At 37.0% G+C, this 15,158-nt stretch overlaps 1 pseudogene across 1 annotated transcript; it reads right to left on the bottom strand.

Annotated features, from left to right (window-relative positions):
* Window positions 1-6,034: 6,034 nt before the first annotated feature.
* On the bottom strand, window positions 6,035-7,096 carry LOC308337646 (B-cell CLL/lymphoma 7 protein family member C-like; annotated as a pseudogene). The gene is made up of 2 exons: window positions 7,055-7,096; window positions 6,035-6,669 (listed from the first exon to the last, which is right to left on the bottom strand). The product of its transcript is annotated as a B-cell CLL/lymphoma 7 protein family member C-like (transcript).
* Between the last annotated feature and the right edge of the window lie 8,062 nt (window positions 7,097-15,158).

The following is a 15,158-nucleotide window of genomic DNA, read 5'->3' as shown; positions in this document are numbered from 1 at the left end:
CGACATGGGGCTTGATCTCATAACCCTAAGATCATGACCGGAGCTGAAATCAGGAGCAGTACGCTTCACCGACTGAGCCCGCCAGGCTCCCCTAACCAATTATTGAAATAAGTAGCTTTTTTAAAACTGTGTACAACCAGATATATTTCTTGATGTTTATTTTCCAGAACTTTGCCATTTTTAAAATGCAGAAAGAAAGTAGAGAGGCTTATTTTGACTTTATAAATTATAGGAGCAAAGTATGCTTTTGATATTTATCAAGGAGTTAATTGAGTGATTCATTTGCTGTTTCATCATTATATTGTTATAGCACGTTGATGTGTGATTTAGTTTCCATTAAGTGTTGCTAGAAGATTAATCTAGTTTAAGATGCTGACTAGGCAAGCAAAATGTTTGCTCACTGCAAGCATTTTTATAATTAACTTAGCAGCACAGATAAATAAAGAGGTAATCTTATAGTAACACAGAGGACATGATATGACTGGTGTCTGAGGAAATACATTTTAAATAGCAATTCGTTGATATATAAAAATGGATATTTGTAGGGGGAAGAAAGGGCTCTAGCTTGATGTTTAACGATGACATGTCAAAACTTGCAGTATTTTTCAATTTACATGGCTGAAAAAGGTTGAAGGCAATAAAATACATGTTAAATAGTGCAATATATTACTGATTTATAATGGCAAAATGTGTGAATGGGTATAAAATTATATAATCATTTGTGCCTTTCCATATGCAGGAAGACCGATTCCATCCTAAAAATTATAGATCAGGTTTGAGAAAAGACGATATTTCATTTAAATTCCTACATTTCTGAAGTTTGCCTCCTTTTTTGATGTGGAAACTAAGTCTCAAATAGGCACTTACTGTTAAATGTAAAGTGAGACCTCTATCATGGGAAATTCTGAGTAAAGCACACCCAGACACACCTTGGATTCCAATTTATGTGTTGAAATCTTGAGACAGATTTACAGAAACAAAAAATATTATCTGGAGAATCAGCAAATTAAGGGGAGCTTCCCCAGTCACAAGACACTCCTGGCATCAAATTCTCCTAGGATGACCAATTATAACCCCATTGTGGTGTCAGTCTTCCGAACCCAGATGCACAGTGGAGAGAGATTGTGGTCGGATAGAATCTTTTCTCTGACCTTTGCTTATTCCTTTGGACCCCTGATGACTAATGCCTACTCCTGAATTATACTTCATTTTCCTGTACCAATAATGATAGTTGGCACTTACACAGATCTTGGTTTGTGCCAAACACTATTCTTAGTGTTTTGCAGCTACTAGAACATTTAACTTTATAATGTCCACATGGATGGCAGTATTTTCACAATCACATTTTGCAGATAGATAAACTGAGGCAAAGAGAATCACCAATGTGACGAAGATCATACAGCTGTATAAGTGGTAAAGCCAGAATTCAAACAAAGGAGGTCTGTTCTAGAGACTGCTCAAAACCAATATTTGAAACCACCAAAACACACCCGCAAGCAGATCCTAATCTTACTTATATTTGTTTTGTGAATGCAAAGAAGAAACCAAAAATGTGTGTGTGCAAAACGCTACCTCTTCCTTTTAATTTCATGTTTTATTCCTTGTTTGCATTGATCTAGAAATGAAATTTGAGCCCATTTATTCAGCTTCAGAAACTCAGGAACCAGAGCTCATATTTTGTATGTACAGAAATGCCTTCTGGCTCCACAGCTAGAGGAGGTCAGTGCTAGATGTTAGCAATTATGCTTAAATGAGACTCGTTTCAAACAAAGTCAAAATTAAGGAATCTGATTTGGCAAAGTGTCGCATTTTTAGAAGTCTTGTGTTCTCTCCAAACCACCTTGTCCTCAGGGAATTCATTACCTGACAAGCAGGCTTGTGGCAGGTCAAGTTCAAATTGGAATTTTGACTGTGTAAACGCAGCCTCTCGGTAGCTGCAGTTTTCAGTTAGGTAAATACTTCAGATAAACAGCTTCATTATTTTTTCTGTATAACTGAGGATAATTATATAAATTATAACTAAATTCTGTATAAACTATAATCTCCTTGTAATTACCTCAATTAATGTTTTTAATTGACATAATGGTTCGCTTTTTAGCTTAATACCTGAGGCATTTCCATTCAGTCTCTGCCATGAATATTACAATTGCTCCTGGGGTGTAAGTCCAACAGACTTGTTTGCCCCTTAAGTAGATACACTTGACTTACAAACTGGTGGGTTCTGAAAGGTTATTGTCATCCCTTTATAAGCCCAAAGTACCATCATTTAAGTGTGTACTTTCGCTATCTGTTAGAGACAAGAAAAGAAGACAGATAGTAGAACACACATTTGAAGGTTATTCTATAGGTTAAAGAATTTTCTTAAGCTTTGAAGGCAAAATTCCTCATTCGTTCCATGTAGGGTGCTGATCCTAGACACACTCCTCCAGAAGCAGGTATAAAAGGGAAAATTAATGAATCTAGACGTTTAACAGATTCCCCCACCAGATCATGGCTTCCTGATTGCCCAGCTCCCGTGAATACATAAGAAAAGAAATCAGTTCCTTTTGGCCAAAATGGAAAGTACCTAGGAACAAAGAACCCTTTGTATTAATCCAGGGGAAAAAAAAAAAAAAAATGGCCTGAAGCCAGAGTGCAAATGGAGGATGGAGTCTTGAAAAATTCTATTACTCAGAGAAATTCTAGTTTTCTGGTTGGTCTGAGGCAAGTGCCCTCAATCCCTGAAACTCTCTTCCGGTCATTGATTTCCTTTACAGATGGAGAGAGAGACCTGCAGACTAGCACATTGACTAGGAAATGTCAGAATTAGAAAAATAAAGACAAATTCAGATATTAGTGTACACAAGGACACCAATGACAGAGTAGAAACAGTGACATGAGAGATTAAAAAGTTGGGTGATACTGAATCACGAGCTTCTCTAGACATCTATAGTGGAAAATACAGTATTTTCCTTGGGTGAATTCTGTCCTGTCAACCTTCTGTTATCTTATGAGTCTTTTACATTCCTAAGAAGGACTGAACCCCAAGGAGAATACATTTATGGTTGAAAAGCCCATGCTAAAATTAAGGTGAGTAGTAAGAGGGGGATGTTTGCACTTTCATAAAAGCATCTAATGCTTTTTGAAAAGATGTTAGGTCTTTGCATGAAGACCTATTCTATTAATGAATCATGCCCAACAATGGTTTAAATCTGAGATCAAAAGATTAAGTTTGTGAGCCTTTCTTCTGAGATGATAAACAACATCTTCTCCCCATTAAGTAAAAATTTAAGTACTGTAGATGTTGTATGAATGGGAAATGGGTTTTCTGAGTTCTTAGACTGGAAGATAGAACTGGAGCTGTGTAATACTCCTCTGATGGGTAGTGTTTGTGGGTAGTGTTTTCAAAAATGAAATACACTCATGAAAATGGTTTCCACAGGGATCTATATGCTTTCCTCAGGGATCACTCACATGCTTTCCAAAGGGATCTATATGCCAGTGACTCCAAAATTCACTGGGGTGTAGTGGTGTCCATTACCTGCTGGAGCAGATGACTCATGAGCTGTGGCAAATGCATCAAACTAGGCCAGGAAGTAGGAGGAGGAGCAGATGACAAAGGTATAAAGGGTGGTCAGTGGTGCTGAAAACCCGGCTTTGACTGGAAACCTTGAATTGTTACTGTGTCAGTCACCATATTTAAGTGGTAGAAGCCAGCAGGCTCAGCTGTAGAATTGCAGAGCAGAGACGGGGGATACAGCCCCGATCTAACGTTGGGATGCTACTAGGCAGCTCCCGTGGAATGACAGAGATGGCGAGTCATCAAGGATACTGATATGAGAGCTGCCCAGATGGTAGATCAGGCCCTTGGAAGGAAGAGGAGCAGCAGTACAGGGTGCAGAAAAGAATAGGGGAAATAAGAAGTTCTAACTGTTCCCTATCACTCTCCTTGCCATATAAACTGTGGGGAGAGTCAAGTCTGACTGTAGCTGTGAAAAGCTTAGACGCATCCCTGGCAAATGGTAAGTACTCAGTCAATTCTACCCCATAGCGGTGGTGGTTGTAGAAGGAGCCAGAGTAGTAAGTGGAGGTAGACGTGGCAACAGTGGAGTTGTGGCGCCTTTCCTAGACCGGCAATAACTTACGTTTTCTTCCTCTGGAACCTAACTTCTGGTACATCCCCACACTGCCACCGTAACCCTCTCCCTAAAACCTTTCTGAGCTACCTATTGACTTCCTGTTGACTGAATAAATCAGAAGTATTGAATCGAGTATAAAAGAACCCTCTGCCTTTACCCTAGCACTTCTATGCCCGCACACTGAATTGAGGGATTAAGCAGGTAAAAGATCATCAGAGAGAACCATATTGTGCTTCCCATCACTTTCATAGAGTACGTAATCGCATGACTGCCCCAAGTGTGGTTTCTCACTTTAGAAATTATTTTGTGTGCCTATGTGTGTTTATGTGTGGTGTGTCTGCTTGCATGTTCTTGTCTGTGAAACTAATTCTCTCTGATTCAACTAGTTAGAATTAATTTTCCTTCCCCTTTATGTCTACTTTCATCACGTATCTACTATAGCATTTCAATCCTTAACAATTTATCTCATGGACTCAAGAACAGTACGTCATATCTAATATCAACTAGCTCAATATTTGGAGAATAGTGAAGGCTAGAGTCTGAACAAAAAGAAAATAACACATTCCATTAATTAGATTGTCTCAATGTACTTTTGCTCTGGTCTCATACTTTTTTTTTCATACTTTTGTTATAGATAGACACTTAGGAAAATAGTTTGTCAGTAAAACAAACTGCCTACTTACGTTATTCAGTGGTACAAGTTGAAAAGTTAATATGGATTCTTAACTCTTCCTACATAGTACAATATATCTGTAGCTTGCCTAATTTAGAAATAGCTTCAGTTCTCTTCAATCTGCGTGATCGTTATGTTCTGTGTGTTCGAATTTAAAACTTGTATAAATGTGAAGTTAATCTGTCAAATTTATAAGCAATGAGCATCCTTAAATCTTTTTAGTTGATGAATTACATGGTAAAGGCAAGAGAACAGAAAAGGGAAATATAATTTGTCTAGACATTGTGCATCTTTTTTTTTCCCCTCTATGACGTTCTGGCGTGATTAGAGTATTAAAGGAAAGTAAACCTAACAGTTTAATGGGATACTTCCACTTTTAGTTAGCAGTCCTGCAATTCAAAAGGCAGAAATGCAGCAAAAGGATGATGTAGCAGGAAGATACTCTCTTCAAAATTACCTTCGTCGGGATTTGGGGAAACGCAGTTAACTCAGCAAGAGCCGAGGAATGCTTAAAATGGGAGCTAGCTTCTTGTTGTTGCAAAGACATATGTCTTGATTTGTAATTACCAGAAGAACGGGTTGCACATACTGTACTTTAAATCATTTTCCCAGCAATGGGAACTAGTACAGACATGTATGCAAAGGGCACACCATACTTTCCTTTTAATTTCCCACAGCTTTTTTTTTTTTAAATCAGATCCCTTTAATTAGAAATAATCACTGGATAGTTAGTGAGCTTTTATATAGCTTTGTCTTTCATTGAAAAAAAAAAAGTCAAGATGTCATAAAAATAGAACTTGTATTCAAACAGCTGAACTGAACAGGAATGAAATGAATGCTTACCAAAAATTGTATATGGAAAGAACATGAGAAATGTTGTCCTAAAATAATTAGGAACTTAAAGGAACCAAAACTTTGATTTTGTAAAAGTAAAATTTCTTTTTTGGCTTTCACTTTACTATTATTCAAAATCAAACAAACAAATTAAAAGCAACAACAACAACAAAAAGATTTTGCTTAATGTCAGGAGCATAGCCAGAAATCTATGGGCCGCTTAATTACTGTCCATTTTATAGGTGATTTAAATCTGAATGAGATTTTGACATTTAAAAGAATATCAATTTACACAGTTGAAGATTTTTTTTAATTTTTTTTTATTTTTTCTTTAACAAAAGGGTCTCTATATGAGAAAAGCCAAAGGGGCCTCTGGGGTGACAGAACAGGCAGACCAGCTTCTCAGGTCTCAGGGACATTTGGGCAGATGCGATGAGTCCTCTGGGTCAGCCTGGGCTGTTTCCGGGACAGGTGGCACCGGATCCAAGATGGAGTAAGCTTCAGGGGCCTCGACCTCCAGGAGTTCTGGGACAGGCTCCTCCTTGGTCAACATGGGGAGTTCATCACTCCTGCCTGCAGTTATGCCCCCAGGATCTCTCTCTTGGCCCAGCCTCAGGGGCTGAGAACCCTGTGGGACCTCTGCCAGTGGTCCCACCATTGACATGGGGTGGCTGAGTAGGGGGGTGCCCCCAGGGCTGGGCTCAGTGCACATCTGCAGGAGCCTTCCAAAAGGAATCTCTGGTTACTATTCTCATCATTGAGATCCAGCAGAATGAGGCCACCCCTTTGGGGCCTGGCACCACTGCCCCGCCTCTCCGGGCCTCAGGGTCTCTCTGCCCTGCCACCTCACCTTCGTCGCTCCTCCTCGTGGAGGGTCCACCACTGGCACCCATTGGAACATATATGAAGGGAGGTGTTGCCCACAGTCTCCCAGCCCTTCTTCCATCCTCCGACCTCCTTGATGGTGGACATCAGCTTCTTGATGTCGTCCTTGGCCAAGCTCTGGTCTTGGTTCGCAAGTCTGGCTGGCCCTAGGAGCTGGGGCTGAGGTCAGGCCAGGGGCTGGTCCCCCTCCAGTCCCTCGGACTCAGGCTCTGCACCAGGCCCAGGTGCCACTGTCTCGGCCTGTTGTCCCCGCAGCAGTTGGCTGAGCCCTCCCTTTACAGTTGATCTTTTAAAGTAAACCACTCCACAGAGTTGAGTGATCATTGGTGACTCTCAAAACTACTTCATCTAGTTTAATTTTATTTCTCATAGTTGTCTCTGAGATCACTTGAGATCATGTGATTTGATGTCATTTGAAATGTGTGAGGCAATATAAAACTGTAAAGCAAAATTATTTTACTTAACCACAATTTCTGTTTGTTTGGGAGAGGCCTCAAATAGCATTTTTTAAGAGGTTTTTTGAGATGTAATTCACATACCTTACATTTCGCCTAAAAGCCACTTCAGTGGTTTTTAGGATACTCATGTACAACTTCTACTTCAGTCAAGTTAGAACATTTTTATCACTTCAAAAAAAATTCCTAGGTCCTTTAGCTATTGCACATCTGTTTTCCAATCTCACCAGCCCTACACAATCACCGATCTACTTTCTGTCTCCATAGAATTTCCTATTCTGGGTTATTTCATATCAATGCAATCTTATAATATAGGGATTTTTTGTGTGTGTGGTGTGTGTCTTTCTCTGAGCGTAATGGTTTCAAAGTTCATCCATATTGTAGTGTGTATCTGTACTTTATTCCTTTTATTTTTTAAGATTTATTTATTTTAGAGAGAGCAAGCGTGGTGGTTTGTGCTGGTAGGGGAGCAGGTAGTTGGAGCAGTTGTATGGTTTAGCTTTTATATTTGGGTCTTTGATTTATTTCTAGTTAATTTATATACATACTGTGAGAGAATTCTCTTGCCTGTTAATACACAAAATTCCCAGCACTATCTGTTCAAAAGACTTCTTTCCCTGTTCAGTGGTCTTGGTACCCTTGTTGAATATCATTTGGCCATAGACACACAGATTTGTTTTTGAACTCTTCTGTTCTATTTATCAGTTTATCTTCTATCTTGCGTCACTACTGTCACAGGGCTTCAGAGTTTTTATCTCACAGCCCAAGAAATGAATCTTCCAGAAAAAAGGGTGAAGTGAAGTGAAAGTTTATTAAGTAAAGATAAGAACAGAAAGGAAAGAGCTGTCTAGGGTAAGAGGGGTTCAGAATGGGTTACCACCAAGGGTTTTTATGGTGCGTCATTTATGGGAAATTGACCAGGGAACTTGGTAGATTTCTTGTCAATATCATAGTGGATTTGTTAATATCATGTCTATATTTAGAAGGAACCTGGTGGACTTGTAACTATCATGAGTACCAACAAGGTGTTCTTATAAATATCATGTCTATTTCTTCACATCTGGGATTTCTGCGAGCTTGGTTACATAGCCTCCTGCATGACCACACTTCACCTCCTACCTGTCTTGCCCTACCTGTCCCTTACTTACTCCTACACAATCTTGATTATTGTTGCATTGGCAAAAGTTTTAAAATTGGGCAGTATGAGGCTTCCAATTTTGTTCTTCTACAAGGTTATTTTGTGTCTTCTTGGTTCCTTATAATCCACATAAATTTTTAAGTTAGCTTGTCTGTTTCTACAAAGCAGCCAGCTGGGATTCTAATAAGGATTGCATTGAATCTGTAGATCAGTTTGGGGAGTAATGTTATCTTTAGATATTAGATCTTTAGACCCATGAATATGAAATGTTTTTTCCACTTATTTAAATATTCTTTCATTTCTTTTTAACAGTGTTTTGTAGTTTTCAGAGTGTAAGTTTTACACTCCTTTTGTTAATGTATTTCTAAATTTATTTTTTAATGTAAGTGGAATATTTTCTTAATTTCATTTTTCCATTGCTTATTGTAATGGTATAGGAACAGAATTGGGTTTTGTGTATTGTTCTTGTACACCACAACCTTACTGAACTCACTTAGTTCTAATCATTTTTTAGTGGATTGCTTAGGATTTTCTATATACAAGATCATATCAACTACAAATAGGATAACTTTGTGTCTTCCTTTTCAATCTGGATGCCTTTGATTTCTTTTTCTCACCTAGATGTCCTGGCTAGAAACTCCAGTGCAGTGTTGAATAGAAGTGAAGAGACCAGACATGTTTTTGTTTTTGTTTTTGTTTTTCTGTAGGAGGAAAGCACTCAGCCCTTCAGTGTTAATCATGGTGTGGATTTTTTATAGATGTCCTTCATCAGTTTGAATAAACTCTTTTCTACTCCTATTGTTTTCATTTTTTTTTTTATCATGAAAAGAGTGTTGAATTTTTTCAAATGCTTTTTATGTGTCTATATAGGTGATCATGGTTGGTTTTTGCTTGTTTTGTCCCATTTATATGTTGTATTACTTTGTTTTTGGTGTTGTGTTTTTTTTTTTTTAATGTTAAACCAACCTTGCATTCCTGAGATAATCCCATTTAGCAACGGTGCTACTTCTGCTGCTGCTCACTCCTTCTCCTCCTTCTTCCCCCTCCACCTCACTCCCTCTCTTCCTCCCCCTCCTCCTTTCTTGGTATATTGCTGGATTCAGTTTGCTAGCATTTTGTTGAAGATTTTCACATCTACTTTTATAAGAGATGTTCATTTGTGATTTTCTTTTCTTATGTCTTAGTCTGATAGTCTGGTTTTAGGTCTCAGAGTTATGCTAACGTCATAGAATGAGTTAGGGAGTTCTCCTCCCTTTCTGTTTTTTTCTGTTTTTGTTTGTTTTTGTTTTTTTTTTAAACAAGTTTTTTTTAAATGTATTAATTTTTCTTTAAATGTTTGGTGGAATTTGCCTATGAAGCTATCTGGGCTTGGACTTTTGGGGGGATATGTTAAAATTCCTAATTCAATCTCTTTGCATGTTATAGGTCTGTAAAATTATCTGTTTCTTCTTGAGTCAGTTGTAATAGTGTGTCTTTTTGGGACTGTGTACATTTCATCTAAGTTATTTAATATACTGGCATATATCCTACAATTTTAATTTTTTTGAAAGATTGGTAGTACTGTTCTCTCTTATACTTCTGGTTCTACTAATTGGAGTCTTCTCTCTCTCTTCTTCCCTCCCTACTCCCATCTCATCTCTCTTTTTGGTCAGTCTAGCTCAAGGTATGTCAATAGTCTTAAATTTTCCAAAGAATCAGCTTTTGGTCTCATTGATTTTCTTTATTTTTTTCTCTCCTCTAGTTCAATAATTTCCACTTTATTATTTATTTCCTTCTTCATTATTTATTTCCTATCTTTATTATTTATTTCCTTCTGTTTGCTTTGGGTTTACTTTGCTCTTCTTTTTCCTCTATCTTAGGTAGAAGATTGGCTTATTAATTTGAAATCTTTCTGCTTCTGTGTGTGTGTGCATAGTATTTATTATACATATATATATATGCATTTGTAACTGAAATTTCCCTCTGAACATTACTTTAGTTGAATTCCATAAGTTTTAGTATAATGTGTATCATGTGTATCTTTATTTTTATTCCTCTCAATGTATTTTCTGTTTTCTATTGTGATTTCTTCTTTGGTCCACTGGTAATTTAGGAATGTGTTGTATAATTTCCACATAATTATGCATCTCCCAGATTTCTTTTTGTTCATGTTTTCTACTTTTATTCCATTGTGATTGGAAAGCATACCTCATGTTATTATTATAATTCTTTTACATTTAATGAGGTTTGTTTTATGCCTAGCATATGGTCTATCCTAAAAAAAAAGTTCCATTCACACTTGAAAAGAATATATATAATTTTGCTGTTGTTGAGTATCTCATAGATGTCTATTAGTTCCAGTTGGTTTGCAGTGCTATTCATGTCTCCTATCTTATTTTTTTCTTTTTTAAAAAAGATTTTCTTTATTTCGTTGAGAGAGAGACAGAGAGGGCATAAGGAGGGGGAGGGGCAGGAGAGGGACAACCAGACCCCCTGCTGATTAAGGAACCCAATGTGGGGCTGGATCCCAGAACCTTGAGATTATGAGCTAAGCTGAAATCAGACACTTAAACAACTGAGCCACCCAGGTGCCCCTAAGTCTCCTATTTTATTGTTAATTTTCTTACTAGTTGACTGCCTATTATTGAAAGTAAGGTATTAAATTTCCAGCTATTATTGAAGTTTTGGATCCTAATGAACATTTGGCTAATGCTTATCTGGTGAAGAAGTTACTGAAATTCTCTCTGGGCTTCAGTATCCTTACAAATATGAACAAGCATTTACTTCCAGTTTTTCTTCATTGGCTTCTTACTACTTTGTGACTCTATCACTTTTATTAGACCTAGGTCATAAATTCATAACTCATGAATTCTTATGCTAAAATATCACAGATGTTTATTTTCTTCCACAAAGCTTTTTCAGTGTTACCTTCTCAAGTAGAGTCAGAATCTGAAACCTTAAGAAATCAAGACAGAGCCTTGGCTAGGTTGTTGGCCAACTCTTGTGCTATATAGTATGTTTTTTGGATGTTACGAAAGCAGTAGAATGTTACTATTTAGACTGAATTGATATTATTTTTCCAATGAGACTTTGGGGTTTTAAACTGAATTATTATTCAGTCATAACCAGGCCTTTTTTTGGAGAAGAAACTTGGAATTTTGATTTTAAGTCTCCTGTGTTGCGTCCCTTTGGAAATGGGAGGAAACATACAAACATTAGCTTTGCCATATGCACATGAAGTTTCTAAGGTAGTTGTCTCTTTTCCCCTTTCGAAAACATGCAATATACAACTCACTGGTAAATTTGCTGACAAACATACCATACAGCATCAGCCAAATGCCTGCTAGAGATGGTTGTCATACAAAACTGTTTTTAATTTAAAATCCAGAACGAACATGACCTCCAGTGGGATGCCTTCTCCAAATCCCAAGAATTACTGTATTAGTCCTCTGCCTCCAAATTCCTTTGTGCACACTTATATAATATGACACTTTTTCCACGGGTGTTTCCTATCTGCCTTCCCCACCTTAAAAAAAAAAAAAGAGGGGGGGGAGCTGAATGTTAGGAAAGAAAACTTTACCTCACAGATAACGAGTGCAAATAAATGCATACATTTTCATTTTAACACAGTTGGTTGTCATTATGGCCATGATAGAAGCTGTTTCTGCTATTTGTGTTATTATCTATGCATATCTCCACATAACAAAAATAATATAGTCTGCACTCTTTCCTGCCTGAGCCCTCCATTCACAATCTACTACATTTGGTTTAAACTCATGGTTTACTCAGTACCTTTGTTGAAAATTCTTATTGGTGTACCCTCATGAGTGAGCCAACTACTTTTCTTCCTTGTCATGGGAATGTTATACGCTACATTTGTTGTTACACTTTAGCAAGACTCTGTAGCCATTGTCTGCTCCTGTTTGTGGTGGCTCCTGGTGGATCACCTGTGGGCAGGGTCTTCCCCTCTTGTCTCCTCCACAAGGTTTCTAAAATGTTTTTGCCAAGAAACATTTTACTATGTTGCCATATTTTTTTTATTTTTTTTAAGATTTTATTTATTTATTTGACAGACAGAGATCAGAAGTGGACAGAGGCAGGCAGAGAGAGAGGAGGAAGCAGGCTCCCTGCTGAGCAGAGAGCCTGATGCGGGGCTTGATCCCAGGACCTTGAGATCATGACCTGAGCCAACACAGAGGCTTAACCCACTGAGTCACCCAGGTGCCCCTATGTTGTCATTTATTGTCTGTAGTTGAATATATTGAAATTATTTGACATGCCAGATGTCACTTAGAAGTTAAATCCTTTATTAATTTAGTGACTAAAATGTATTCCTTACCTATCACGTCATTATTTAGTACAGTTTGTTGAAAGGATAATTTAGGCTGTGCTGCTTATAAGCTATTACTTGACCTTGACTGTCATCAGAAATATTTTAAGGCCAACAAACATGCTGACATATTAAAGAAGTTTCGGTTTTCCATAGAATCCTATTGTCAAACAGTATAAGTGATCAGTGTCTTTTAAGGCACACACGCACATTATTACTTAATGTATGTTCATTGAAATATTTAGAAAATAAAACTAAAAACAAAGGAGGAATTATAACACCCATCTATCCCTTCTGTATTATCAATCCTTGAATAAAAATATTGTTAAAATTTGGGGTATGGTCCTTTCTAGACTGCTATGGGTTTATCTGTCTGTATCTATTTATCTATAAAATTATATGTATCTACACATACTTTTGCTGCAAAAAAAAAGACATAATATTTTGTGGAATTTTTTTTTACTCATCACCATATTATTAGTTCCAAGAAAACATTAAATTAAAGTGAATATTTTGACTGTCTACAATTCAAGTTTCATAATTATTATAGCCATAGCTAAAGTATCTATTAGAAAACTGCTTCAGCTCTAACTGTAAAGTATAGCCCAGTTTTTCTTTCTGAATAATTATAAAAGAATCATCAATACAATAAATACACATATGATTCTAGAATACATTTTACTTTGCAAAATGATAATTTTTAGATGATATGCCTCTGATCTAAGATGGTGAACATATCTGTGCAGCTCTTTTTAGGATATAAGGCTTTACACTGAAACTTTTTAATTTAGGAAATTTTATTTAAAAAGTCAGACCTCATTTGGAAAGTTGATGCTCACATAACTTCTAAGAAATGATTTGATCTCACACACACACAAAATAAAGCCTAAAAATACTCACTTAGATGCTGAGCATTTATGTAGACCACTGTTCAAAGCATATGTGTTCAGACATAAGAGAAAGAAATAGGACTTTTTGAAGAGTTAAAAAAGTGTTTCAGGTTTTGATAAAAAGTCATATAAAATGAAACTGAGAGCCAGCCTGCCTGTTTAGGACGTAAGTTTCTACCTCAGGATGACAGTAGAATTTAAAAGCAATCCCAGCATATTCTGTTCATCCCACTGAGGTTTCAGACCTCTGAGAAATTGAAACTATGAAAAAGGAGCATTTAGAGAGTCCTTCGTTCTGGTCAGAAAGATATATCCATAGTTTTGTCATCATCAGAAGCCACTTTCATTAAGCCATCATCAGCCCTATTTTGTATTATAATTGTAATTCAAAAATCAGATGACTGTATTTCTTTATGAATATAAATAGTAGCCAACATATAGCCATTTACATCAAAGATAAGAAAGTAAACTCAACAAATTTATATCATTGCATCTATTTATCTAGGATTTGGGGAATTTGAAACTGACTTCAGTTAGGCTCTTCTCAAAAGTTATTCTTGACCTAATTCCAAATGAATCCCCACCATCTTAACTTCTCATTAATATTTGAATATTCTGGCCAGTTGTAGAAGCTACCATATTTCAAACTTGTGCTGTATTAAATCATCAAGTATCTACAAAGCGCCCCAGTATGCAAGGCATGATGAAGCACTGAAAAATATTGGTAGAGGTTTAACAACAGTGAAAAAGCAACAGTAACTTTAATAAAAATGGCAACAGCTTATAAACTGGCCAAAAAGGGACGACCTGTTTCAGTGTAATTGCTGATGGCCCTGGAATGTATGGCAGGGCAAGGAGACAGCCAGAGATGTAACTGCCTCGCCACAGTCGGAATGTGGTCACTCGAGTTATCATCTCACGATTAGGAAGTGGCTGTGGTAGGGTGTAGATAATTCCAGTGAAAGCAAAACGGTGTGGGTCTTTATCTCTTTTTCTATTTTGTGTGCTGAAGGGACAGGTTTTGAAAGCCAATGAGTAGCCCCCCCATTTGCAGGTACTACACAGGTAATTGGACCCAACAGCAGAAGTGAACGACTTGGCTCTAGTGAGGCAGTCTGGAATCCTTGCCCCCAGAGAGCAAAAGTCATCTAGATGAAACAAAGAGGGAAGAGAACTGAAATGAGAGAGGACTGGCCCTCTCTGTCAGATTCTTCATTGAGTCACATGTCAGCTGCTTAAACCTCTGTTTCAGTCAGCAAAACGCCTCTCAGGGACTTTAAATGAATAAGAACAGGAAGTAGTGGAAGTGGTTTCATGCAGTAGAAAGATGGCGGTCAAAAATGACTTCGGGACCAAACAAATCATAAGGAACCAATTGGCCCAAATCCCAAATATACATCGTTAAAATACTTAGCATGGCATTTTCCACACTCTTTTAATGAACAAATTTCAAACATAGCAAAAAATTGATAGAATAATAAATGATCATTTATATTCCTCTTCCCATATTAAAATTTGTTAACATTTTACCACAATTATGTCATCTCTCTTTAATGATATATATGCATGTATGTGTACATTCTTTTTTGTTCTATCATTTGAAACTAGGTTCAGACTTCAACATTCATATCTTTTAAAAGGCATTCATTTTTCTAACCATAATAAGATCACACCTTAGAAAAAAATAATGATTCTGTTATATAATGGCTAGCCCATGGACACATTGCCCAAAAGTGTCCTGAGAAGGTCTTTTGTAGCTGCTGCCAATGTTACTTTTAATTTTAAGTTATAATCCCAACTAGATTCACATATTGCATTTAACTATTATTCCTTTTTATTTTATGGATTCTGTCTTA

The sequence above is a fragment of the Martes martes genome (genome assembly GCF_963455335.1).
Source record: "Martes martes genome assembly, chromosome: 1".
NCBI lineage: Eukaryota > Metazoa > Chordata > Mammalia > Carnivora > Mustelidae > Martes > Martes martes.
Note: the sequence above shows the minus strand (reverse complement) of the source record. Positions and strands in the feature narration are given on the sequence as shown.